This window comes from Hesperophylax consimilis, chromosome 10 (assembly GCF_061612785.1).
Source record: "Hesperophylax consimilis isolate HC1 chromosome 10, BYU_Hcon_1.0, whole genome shotgun sequence".
Lineage (NCBI taxonomy): Eukaryota > Metazoa > Arthropoda > Insecta > Trichoptera > Limnephilidae > Hesperophylax > Hesperophylax consimilis.
Genome location: NC_142845.1, coordinates 10483339 through 10495962, shown reverse-complemented (window position 1 = coordinate 10495962; position 12624 = coordinate 10483339). Strand labels below are relative to the sequence as shown.

General features: G+C 30.5%; 1 protein-coding gene across 1 annotated transcript in view; it reads left to right on the top strand.

The window, feature by feature from the left end:
- Window positions 1-1601: 1601 nt before the first annotated feature.
- LOC149420268 (cytochrome b5-related protein-like) overlaps window positions 1602-12624 on the top strand; it is a 58033-nt gene continuing 47010 nt past the window's right edge. Inside the window, exon 1 of the mRNA XM_089636562.1 lies at window positions 1602-1728. The gene's annotated coding sequence lies outside the window, so the exon portion shown is untranslated. The remainder of the gene's footprint in view (window positions 1729-12624) is intronic.

Sequence of the window (12624 nt, the reverse complement as noted above, 5' to 3'; positions counted from 1 at the left end):
TATCTCACTTCCCGAGAGCCGATTGAGCTGAAATTCGGCAGATAGACTTGTTGTCAATGACAATGCATTATGTCTGTTTGGTGGCAATCAAGTATACACACTCGGACATATAGGCATTTCTCTGATATTGAATTACTTTGCAGCAGTGAATATACGAAATAAATCAATCGGGTTAAGGCTCAGTTGTTAGCGCGGTTGACGCGGGAAGAGTTTTAAACTTCATTAAAATCAAATCAATATTATTATTTTTTTATGTTTAAATACATTACTAAAGATCACAGTAGTTAATCCTCCAGTCCTGGAGAGGTAGGTTCAATCCTCAGACAAAGTAAAAAAAAGTATCTTTTTAAAAACTTAAAAAATATAAATATGTGTGATGGTAAAAAAACACAATGATTTTTACGGATAGAGTTTTAGTTTTAATAAAAACGCTTAATCTAGTAGTTACAAAAAATGGTTTATCAATTAGATACATCAGTGCGACCAATAGTTTCTTGATTTTATATTATATATTATAAGAATGAAATGTCATCTTCGCACTCAAAATATTTTATTAAGTCCAGAGTTATTTGAACCTGAGTGTAAAATTGTCTCAGTATCACCCTAGTGTAAGACCACCATTCAGAATTGAAACGTAACTTGAAATGGCTTTGGCCGTGTTTGGTGACCAGATGTGCATAGCCAGGTACTTCCCCACCTTCCTCCTCCTCGTCTCCTTCCCCTCCCCACTACCGTCAGCCTCTTGATACACCCCACTGGATTCAGACAGTTGGGAGCAGTTGTGACTCTAATTTTAAAAAAAAATAATCTACAGTAAATATGTGTTTCATTCCATGGCATATTATAAAACATGTTTTGAATTACTCTTTTACTGATAATTAACATAAAACTTGTTTGCACTGTTCCATTTGAACAGATAATAGCATTTTAATTAACATTTTATCTTTTATGCACGCATTTTCAAATACACGCTTAAATTCAATAAATACACTAGTAAAGAATATAATGACACTATTTTGCGATGACCGGATAAATCATCAAAATGATAATTCATCACATCTTTAAAAAGTTATATAAAGTCATGGAAAGTGTTGAAACAAAAACTTTACTAACTGGGTTAAGTAGGTTAGTTTAGGTTCAAAATTTTTCGTTTTATCGTTTCTAATGACTTTATATCACTTTTTAAAGGTGTGTTGAGTTGTCACTGTGTTAATTTATCGTGGAACCCTATTTTACAGTGGTAAACAATAGCAAAGAATATTTGAAACCGTAAACAATAAAATTTATTACACATCTGATTTCTTCTTTTGAAAAAATTAACAATTTTAATAAAAAAAAATTATTGTTTTTTGAAAATACATTTAGTTTGTTACTGTAATCTATAAAATTACATTTAATTCACTCAAGTTAAAAAAAAATAAAAAAATACAGTAGGACATGTTAATAACAAGTGAATGATATCAGAATTGCGACTTTCTGTAGCAACTTCGCGTTCAATGTAATTACACTCATTTCCAATTTCAAAGTGCAGGGAGATGTTATTATTTTTCTTATGAAAACCGAATATATAAATAATACTTGTTGTCAATATCAATGCCAGTCTTCAGGATAAAGTCAGTGTGGAAAGTCGTTCAGTTGCATAATACAGAATAGATTATTATTCACGCGAAGTAGTGACCAGAATAAATTTGTTTGTTATTATCATTTTAACGCGCGCTCTTGACACTGGTAAGTAGTATGATTTTATATCGCATTTATTTTAGATTACATTTGCTATTATTAGGTCAGATGATAACATTACGTATGGATTGGAATTTTTTTTTAGATTTAAAGTTGAAACTAATATAGTGATATACCGGCTTATGACAAAGTGCAAACCGATTCCCCCTCGTAGTACTGTCTGCAAGTGTTAAGTGTTATTATTTTATAAGATTTATTAAAGAAATAAGGTATGTACATTTTTTTTTAATATATTTAATAATATTGTTTGTTATTGGGTTTATAAAAACAGTTTATTTTTAAACAAATTCTGCTGTGTAATTATTATTACGCGTGACAGCTGTTTCGCCCTCTGAAGGCATTATCAAACTTACATACGATACATTTATATTATTTGTAGATAGGTATTTTAATTTCAATTACTGATTTCTTTATTGATTTCAATTTATCAATTATATGAGTAGTATATCATTATTTGAGTAAAATGTTAGAAATTATTAATGGTTATTACCGCAGTAAAGTTTTCCAAATTACTGTAATGTTTAAATTTGACTGAATGTCTTTATGTTAGTTATTCCCAAACAATGACTCATAGGGTAAGTGGGCTACCCCCAGTTTGATAATGCCTTCAGAGGGCGAAACAGCTGTCACGCGTAATAATAATTACACAGCAGAACTTGTTTAAAAATAAAGTGTTTTTATAAACCCAATAATAATATTATTGAATATATTAAAAATTAAAGTTAAAATATAGATCTACAAATTAAACTTAATAACAATAAAAGGTAAGTACATATAAAATATTATTTAAATTGTGTTTGTAGATATTATGAAATTTGAATACTACTCTTCTCTATATTAACTTGTGGTTGTAAGGGAAATGTACAGTACATTATTGTAGTTATTTACAAGTAATTTATGATATGATAGGTACATCGAATGAGTGAAGAAAGGAGTGTAAGGAGAATGCATGACGCAAATGTAAATGGTAGCATAAGTCGGGGACGCCCGAGAAAGACATGGCACGATCAAGGGAATCAGATACTTGTGTTGGGCCATGTCAAGAGTCAGAATAATAGAAGAGTATGTATGTGAATGAGGCAAAAAGTGTGTTGTAAGACCGAGTCGTCCTCTCTGCCTACCCCTGCGGGGAAACGGCGTGATGGTTAGTTAGTTGGGTACATGTATTTTGAAATGTAGTAAGTACAGTGCAGCAAGATAGTAAATAATACTATATTTAATGTTTGTTAAATTTATTTTATTAATACAAAACTTAGAGGGTACATATGGTTTTTGTGATATTTCACCCTCCATGCTAGGGATGACCCTGTGTTATGGCGGGTGAATTTTACAGTTTGTACAAAATCTATACATTACTAAAATATGAAAAAGAAAAATATGGAAAATGATGTAAAGCTAGTTTGGGTTGCAAGAAGGGAATGGAGAAGTTAGAGAAAATTATAAGAGATGAAAAATTTGAGAAATTATTAGTAAATAGATCACACTAATTAATTATGTACATACTTTACCGCAAAGTTAGGGAATAAGGATATATTATATTTTGTCTGAAAGGTGATTAAATTGATAGAGTGTAAAATGAAGTGGTATTGTAGTTGTAATGTATTCCGTGTGTAAGGATCTATTTTGTAATTTGTTTTTTAAAGGAATGGGGTTGACTCACGGTTTTTAGGTTTTCAGGGATAAGGTTAAAGATTTTAGGAGCTAGGAAGAAAAATTGTCTTTGAGCTGACGTGGTATGTAGTGAAAGTACTTTGTAGTGACCGTTGGTTATTGTTCTGGTGGTGTAGTTGTGTTGTAAAATAGTTTTGTTTTATATTTAAACAGGAAATATAATATTAGCGAAAATTTTAGGTGGAGTTGTCGTGTGTTTAAGACCTTGTACTCTATGAGGAGTCGAGTGAATGTGATATAAATGTATGTAACATGCTTGTTAAATGCGATCTAAATATTTAAGGTTAAAGCGTATTTAATATAATGTAAATAGTAATGAAGACATTGTATTTTGTATATATTTGGAAAAGAAATTGTCACTTATAATAAGATACAATAAGATTAAGGTTATTTTCAAGATCAGTTCATGTGGAAACGTACGGAAAGTTTTTTTGCGAAGATTGTCTTAAAAATATATTAATAAAATTTAAGTTATTTTCAAGATCAGTTCATGTGGAAACGTACGGAAAGTTTTTTTGCTAAGATTGCCTTAAAAATATATTTTCAGAGTGTTCAAAGTTTAGCTTTTGTCAAATGATTCAGGTAATCGATTGAAAAAAGTTACTTCTTGGTAGGTATAATAATTTGGTTCAAATGAAGTTGAGCACGACTTTTGGGCAAGGAAAAATAAATTAACGACGAGTACGGTTTTCAGTTATATTGGTACGTATCTTTGTATTTTACATTTTGAATATTTAATATACAGATCTATAAATGGGAATACTTTTTAGGTAAATTGTTTGAATAAGCAATCTGTCGGGTAGTCGCTCGGTTCTTTTTTAACAATATGATTTATATTATTATTCTCTGTACAGTCGGTATTGGAAAAAGGTTAGTTTCATATGCGGATCCTCAGCTAATGATGTATGTTGTAAAGTTGATTTAACCTTCACAAAATACCCCCATTTTGAATACCATAGTCCCACTAGCTAATGAGAGCCCATACGGTTTGGAGTAGTTGCGTGGGATTAACATTTAAACCATCTAACCTCGTCATCCCACGGGTCGGTAAGCAATCGTCATAAACCAAATGCTGTAAGACCCTGCACGAAAAGTTCCACACTGATTTTTATGTACAGCGCTTACAGCATTCGGTTTATGTCGATTGTTTACCGACCCGCGGAACGACGGGATCAGACTGTGTTTTTTTTAAAATTTAAAGTGAATCTGCGCTTCAATTGGCTTTTTTATGTGAATACCGCACAAGAAACCTAACTCCTCCTAACCATCTGGAGCTAGTGAGATTATGGCATCCCCGATCGGGGTATTTTGTGAGGCTGAAGGTAGTGTGGAGGGGGAGGAGATGGGGAAGAGGAAGGAGGGGGATAACCTGGCTATTCAGATCTGGTCATCAAGCAAAATTCCAATTCTGAATGGTGGTCTAACAGTAGGGCGATACTAAGAGTATCTTCCACTCTAAAACGTGACGCAAGTATATTATATATATATTATTTGAATTAATGAATTGTGAAAAATACAAATTCATAAAATAAAATTTACTTGCGCACTCTTACATGTTTTTAACCCACATTCGTGATTTAAAAGATTCCAAATAGTCCATTTAGATTTCACACTATAATTATGATTACTATTATTATTAACTTTAACAATGTGAAAGCCAACGATTGAACTCTCAGTAGGTACTAGGTAGGTACTTGTGTAGTTTGACATTTGAACCCAAGTCAATTTTAACCAAGTATATTTTATATGTTATTCTCACTTTATCTTTTATTTTATCGTTTCTCTTCAGTTGGAAAATTATTTATGAGAGATAATTTATCAATTTAAAGATAAGACATTGTATTATTAGAGAACTTTGTTTTGTCCTCAATCGAAAATTTGTTTTGTCACAGACGTGGTTAAAATCGGATGGGTATTATCATTGAAGAGATAAATTGATAGAGGCCTGTTTCTACTGAGACAATTGAGTATTGTTGATTTATTAAAAATGTCATCAAATTATTAGTAAGCCGGTTAACAACGGGATTGCAGGCCGTTTCCTGATTAACTTTTAGTCAATTCCTAATGTATCGGAACACGTGTTCGTGCACCTGCTTTTGCTTTGATGATATAATTTAAGGCCGAAATGCGAAAATTTGATGATTTTTATGGAACACGTGTGTTCCGATATCACGATAATACATTCTAAATTTTAACAGGATACCAATCGATTCATTCTTTAAGGGCTTGCAATCCTGTTTTTAACTGGATAAAAAAATAATTTGAATAGATTCTTAAAAATATAGCAATACTCATTTTTATTCAGAGAAGTAGTAATTTTCCCGTACTGGTGAAATTTATATTTATATATAATTAACGCCTTTCGACTTTTTTATAATGATACTTATAGTATAAGAAATATTAGAAAATAATATAGTAAATTGAGTTCCCGTTTTACTAGTAGCAATACAATATTGGAATGAAAAAATATATATTACCTTATCTGTTAGTAACTGATTTAAAATAGATGAGGTATTCAGTAAATGACTATAGGAAGGTGTATAAAAGTCAAATATATTTAAAGAAGAAAAGTTGTAAATGAGATTTCCGTAAATACTAAACAGCTTTTATGAATGTGTGCAATCAACAGCTTTAACAGTACATTGCATTAAGAACATAATTAATGTAAAAAAACTAACAATGAGATCCTGTACTCAATTTAATGATTAAAAAATAATTAAAATGGATCTTAAATATTCTTTTATGAACAGCTAATCAATTTTGATTGTGATATATTCTTTCAGTAACGTTGACTTTATAACTAACATTGATAAAATTAATAATTTACTCGGTCGGTGGCCGAGTTGACATCGCGTTTGGGTCCCACCCATGCGTAGTGTGTTCATTTCCTCGGCTGGCTAAGTCCTCCATCACAACACAAGCAACATTTTCAGCTTACTGTGGTGGTAGTAGGAGATTTTCAAATATTGTCAGGTTACTCGTAACCCGGGAATGTTTGTCTTTCTTTAAAAAAAAAAGGTGTCATTTTTTTTTGACTAACTTTTTTTTTCTTAGAAACTACCTCAGTAAAAATATTTGATCAAGATCTACAAGGCTGTTGTTCAATCATTATCAAAATACGGTATTATCCGATGGGGCAGTGCAAATGACTACATCCTAAAATCACTAATTAAAACCCAAAAAGCCGTAATGAATTTTTTTCTGAAAGTCCATGTGAGAATTAGCACTGACAAAATCTTTAACAGTCTTAAAATCATGCCAATTAAACAACTGTTTCATAAAATATTAGTCCTTTATATTCACAAATACATTACACAAGAAATGACAACATTCGATCTTAGGGACGAAAACATATTTAACATGCAACTACAAATTAAAAACAAAACTGTGGTGTTAAACTCTAACACAAAATCCTACTCTTATTCAAAACTCACAACAATATTAAAACATTTAAATCACAAATAAAAAGATGGATATATAATACAGAGTGTAGAAATTGAAAATATACTGACACCAAATATAAATTGACATCGAAACTACTCAACTGCACTGAAAAAACACCATTTATTATATGTCTAATTATTTAAAAAAAAAACTGTTTATATTATATTTATAATTAATTCATATGATCTATACTACTACATTTTCATAAAATGTAAATGAAACCCTCAGCACAGGAAATTGCAGTAAAGATATCATCATCCTGATTTGTATAAAAAAAAAATAATAAAACATTTGTTATTATTTATTTGTATCACCCCGATGACGATCACCGCCACCGTTCTGAATCCAATCTTTGCTAAAATGGTTTTAGCCATATTTGGTGACCAGATCTGAATGGCCGGGTATTTACCAATCTTCTTCTCTTCCCAAATCTCTTCGGCCTCATAAAATACCCTAATTAGGGATGCAATAGTTCCAATGAAAAGGTTAGTGATACTTGTGCGGTGTTTGTGAATTAAGGTATTGATCACGCTTCTAGTGATTTTGTATTCAGTGGGTAATGTAGTTACTAGGTAGGTACAGACTCCAAAGTCAAATTGTGATTGTACTCGTACTGACTTGTACATTGTATAGTGTAGTACAGGCCAAGTTTCGACCCCAAATGCAATACGTTTTTAGTTTATTTATATACTGTTCCTCGTAGGGGAATCATTGCGTGTTCAGAACAAATTTATTTAAAATATGTGTGAAAGTTTGAATATTTCACTATTATACGATATCTGTTGAAGAGGGTAGTAATTTTAAGGGCTATGGATGCAGACTTCAAGCGTTGGAAAACAAGGAAATATAAATCGTAACTGTTTTTTTTAAACAACCTTACTAAAAGAAAACGAATTCTCATTCGTGGAAGGTATTTTTGTTACACACTGTACAAAAATTGCGCACTGTTCATTTATAATTATTACCAGTTAAAATGTCTAACAAAATTTCAATTATCCGACCCACGCGCATGCGCTCCTTTGCTCGCGTGCGCGATATGCACGTTTTCCCCGCGATTAACTGTGTTGGTTTGTCATGTGTGATTAAAATTACGTTTTTAATAAAAAATATAATCTAATGACACATTCCCTATTACATTAAAATAACTAGCTGCCTTGTTCCCGGTGTTGCTCGGAGACTCTCTACTTTCTAATTTTTCCGAAAGAAATTCTCTAAGTAATGGTAAAAACCCTATGATTGAACTAAGCGTACAAGCAAACAGACGCGGATACTGACTTGTTTTATAATATCTAGAGATTCAATACATTTATTATTATTTGTGTTATTGTTATCAGTTTCAATACGTTAATAATGTCATATGTCATAATAATATCAAATATGTGAATAATATAGTTTCATCTTATTGGAAAAAGCGTTATTTCCTACATCCTATTTTTAATTGACTTTTACCGCATGAATATAGTGAAACTTCCACGTAAGCGATGTTGTTTAATAACGTAATTGTTTTATGCAGGTGAAGCTAAATATAAAATTAATAAAAATCAACGTTTATATTGATTACAAAATGGATCCAAAATGTCTGATGTTTTGATTATTCTCTGGAAATTGTTATTATTTATATTAATTGTATGAACGAGATTAAAGGTGAAGTGACAGTTATCTTGCAAAATCTTTAAGTAAAAGAACAGTGTTCTTTGAAAATTTGATTTTCTGAAAAGTTAAGATGTTTCTTTAAAATTTTTTGTGTTAAATTTTTTGTAAATTTTGAATTTCAAATTTTGAAAAGGTAATATTTTCGGGTTTCGAAAATTGTGTTATTTTTTACTACATCTTTAAAATAAAGACCAATATAGAACATTTAATATACCTGAGAAAATTCTCTAAGAAATGTTTGTTATTTGAAGTTGTACAGGGTGGTACAAAAGTAATCACCCTATTGGAAAATGCTATAACTTTTGCAAATGACAGCAAACGTCAATTCGGTTTTGACATTTGTGAAGTAAACAAACGCAGAATACAAATTAACAAGACATGAATCGGTTTACAAACAATTGAACAAATTTCACAAGCAGTACCAAAGATTATCATAAAAAAAAATTACAGCAAAAGAACATCGGGTGATTATTTTACCCCACCCTGTACAGTAGATAAACGACCCCCCTTTGAATGGATAAGTAACGTATAAAATCTTATGTTTCTTCCCATGAACTATTTATAAACTATTTAATGCTTCTATTTTACGTTTCAATTAATAAGGTTTTCACAAACACGGTCGTTTATCACAATTTTTTACCACGCTTTTTCGTAAGACCGTAAGATTTTAAAATATGCCAATATATTGTTTTTATTATAATCTCAAAATTATCCATCTCCAAGGATTATTGTTAAAGGTTCTCAAACGATTCAACAATTTTCAACGCATACCTATGCGTTTTATTTCTCTCCTTATCATCCTCGAATTGTCCTTTTTCCGATTGAAATTACCTTAATTAAAACATTTTTCGGCATTCGCCCGAAGATACTAAAAACATCATAGCGACTTAGGGTTGGTAAATAATTTACTTATTGAATTTAATCAAGTCCTTTATTAATTGAAAGCATCTTTTAAACTTGAATATTCTATTCAAGAATTTATTTTGTATATCCAACCGCTTAGTGCCTTAAGCGATTTATCCAAAACGCTCGGCGATCCAATAATCATTTCACTAAGAAAGGTTCCAAGTTCAAATCGTGCAAAAGTGGCATCATTAGATCCATTATCAGTATTATGATTGGCTCATGAAAAAGATAAATTTATCTGAAAAAGTTCTAAATTTGAATGATAAAAATTTCAGATCATTTTTTTTATGGAACTAAATCATCTCTCAAGGGGCTGTGAGTTTAAATTAACACGCCAAATTCATTACTTTCTCGATAGAGTTTTTTAAGGCCTAAGGCCGAAGACTTTCCTTTAACGGTTATAACAAAGTTCACTTTTTCGTACTTGGCGTTAAATTTCTGATGGAAAATCATTTTTTCGTGATGGTTTGAGTCGGTTCGCCTTATATTTTTAGACCTGTCTTTTATTTATTAGTGTTGAAAGTAAAAGATAAACCAAGTGTGGCAAAATGAGACAGTTTATGGACATAAAAAATGTGTGAAGAAAGGATAGTATGATAACTGTCCATAATTGGTGAACTCCAGATTCGTTAATGCAGTGAATTAATTTGATTGTAAAATCCCCATCAATTTACTCGACGTAAACTATCACAATAAATAATTGTAATTGACGTAATATTTAACATCTGCTTAAAGACAGTCTAATTATGGCGTACCCAAATTAAGTGGAAGAGAAAAGAGATGAGAAAGCGCTATTGAGATATTTTTTCCCTCATAATGCCGTTTTAACTAAACGCAACGTTTTGACCCTGTTATGTTCTTTTACAAGAAATATTTCACCATATACTTTAATTTTCATTTTTAATACACTCTCATTTTTAATAAAACTTCCTGATAATATTCGATTCCTTGGCCAAAAAATCATAAACTTTGATTTAATAACATATGTTTAATTTACCTACATTATATATAATATAAGAAAATAATGTTAAATGAATAAATTTCCGTATAAATTTCTGTTTCGACTAATTTTAATTACCCACACGTGTAATTAAAATTAGTTCTGTTATTTATTTCAAATGATTAGAGAATTTTTTTTGCAAATGAAACGCGTTGTCTTTTAGTCTTTTCTCTTTTTTACTAACAAAGTTATTTTACTTACATACATATTAATATTGAATAACAAATGTCTCTAGGGAATAAACACGTGTGCCGAAAAAAGTGCGAACAAGGAAAGTGGGTACCACAACGAACGTACGTAGTTACGTGTGACCCAATTTACAAAGAAAATATTCTGTAACGATATAAGGAAATGTATTTTCTTAGAGAGTGTTCTGGAATATTTGAATTTTTTCTCTTTTCAAAGTGTATTAACCCTTAATGTGCAGAGAAATCCACCATGGATTTCTGATGTTTGTACCTGTAATGTACCGACGAATCCACCGTGGATTCGCTAATTGTTCACCCTACTTTCCCTGAATTAATCGTATTTTGAAACACAATGTCATAGTAAAATAAGTTTTAGTCGGCTGGCAAGGAAATTTTGTATAATATAATATAGTTCAAATGTATTAATTTTAACCTTGAAATATTATTTTTGTGAAAGGTAAAAATATTTAAAACTTTTAAAAGCCACAGAACTTTATTTTTTTTTAGCGGAAAGTATCAAAGAATTTTTTAAATTTTTTTTTTGTAAAGATCACTTATTGCACTCTATGGAAAATATAATGATACCAAAGAATATTTTCGTATTTCTTTATTACATACTATTTTTAAACAATACAGGAAAAAAAATATTTCTCTGACTCTATCCTGGGGAAAATATACATTTCTTATAATAAATATATAGCAAAACATATCTGGTTAAACGGTTCAATTAAGAAAAACATTATTTTGCAAAAGCATATCGTTTATACATCGTTTTTAAGAAAATAGCGTCACCCGGCGCACGGCGGGCCATTGGCATTTACCCGTGGCACACTAAGGAGTACTAGGTCGCGGGAGTCGGCATTACAAGGGTTAAACAGAAGTAAAGTGGTTGGTTTTAGCAAATTGGAAATTGCAGAAAAAATATAGTTTGGTATAGAAAAAACAGAAGGGAAACAGTGGGGTTAACTAAATGTTTGAGATTGGTTCCGTGTTATTTTACGTTTTTCGGGAATTATGTAATAAGGTTTAAGGCGATACAGAGGAAATGTAGAATTATTAGGACAAAAAAATGGCCAGCATAGTAAAAACACGCATTACGATATATATATAAATATTATTTTTTTCTTGCCGTTTTAACAAAATAAACAAAAAAAAATTTTTGAGTACATATACGTATGACAGTATAAAGTAAGAAATGTTAAAAAATCTTATATTAAGAAACGCCCAAAGCAAAACAAAACACTTTACAATGAATTAATTAAAAAAAAAAATTATAAAAAAATTTATAATAATTACATAAAACTTCGATGTAAATGATATTTTTAAATTTCATGTTTAAACAATGGAAACCACAAACAAAACAAAATATCTGTTATATTGCTGACGTAAGTATGTCACCAGTGATATAAATAATAATGTTATTTTTGGTGACACTAGGATATATTTAATAAACGATGAAATAATAAGATAGTGTGCTGATAGTATATGGATTCCGGATTAGTTCGGATCATATTTTAGTACTGAGCGCGCGAGCACTCAATGACGCAAAAATATTTTTTCGGCTATTAATATATACACTTTGTAGTTATTTCTTACGATTACAGTAATTTAATTACAATATTTCTTCTTCTTACTATGATAACATTCAGCATTCATGTTTGCTCTACCCACCGACGCGAATTTGGTTTTATTCATCGAATACGGAAAAATCACTCTCCTCTTCAAAAGAACTTGTTATAGACAGCCTCCAATATCTTCTTTAATAGACCTTGTTATAGATAGCCTCTTATCTCTTCTTTAATAGATATTGTTATAGATAGCCTCCAATTTATTTTATAATATACCTTGTGATGGATAGCCTCCAATCTCTTCTTTAATAGACCTTGTTATAGATAGCCTCCAATGTCAAAATCTCTGACTCAAAAAAACCAAAATATGTCACGAACAAAACATTTAAAATTATTATTTACCACGAGTTTATAGTAAAAGTCTAGGGAATAGAATGATGTACTGCATCTAGAT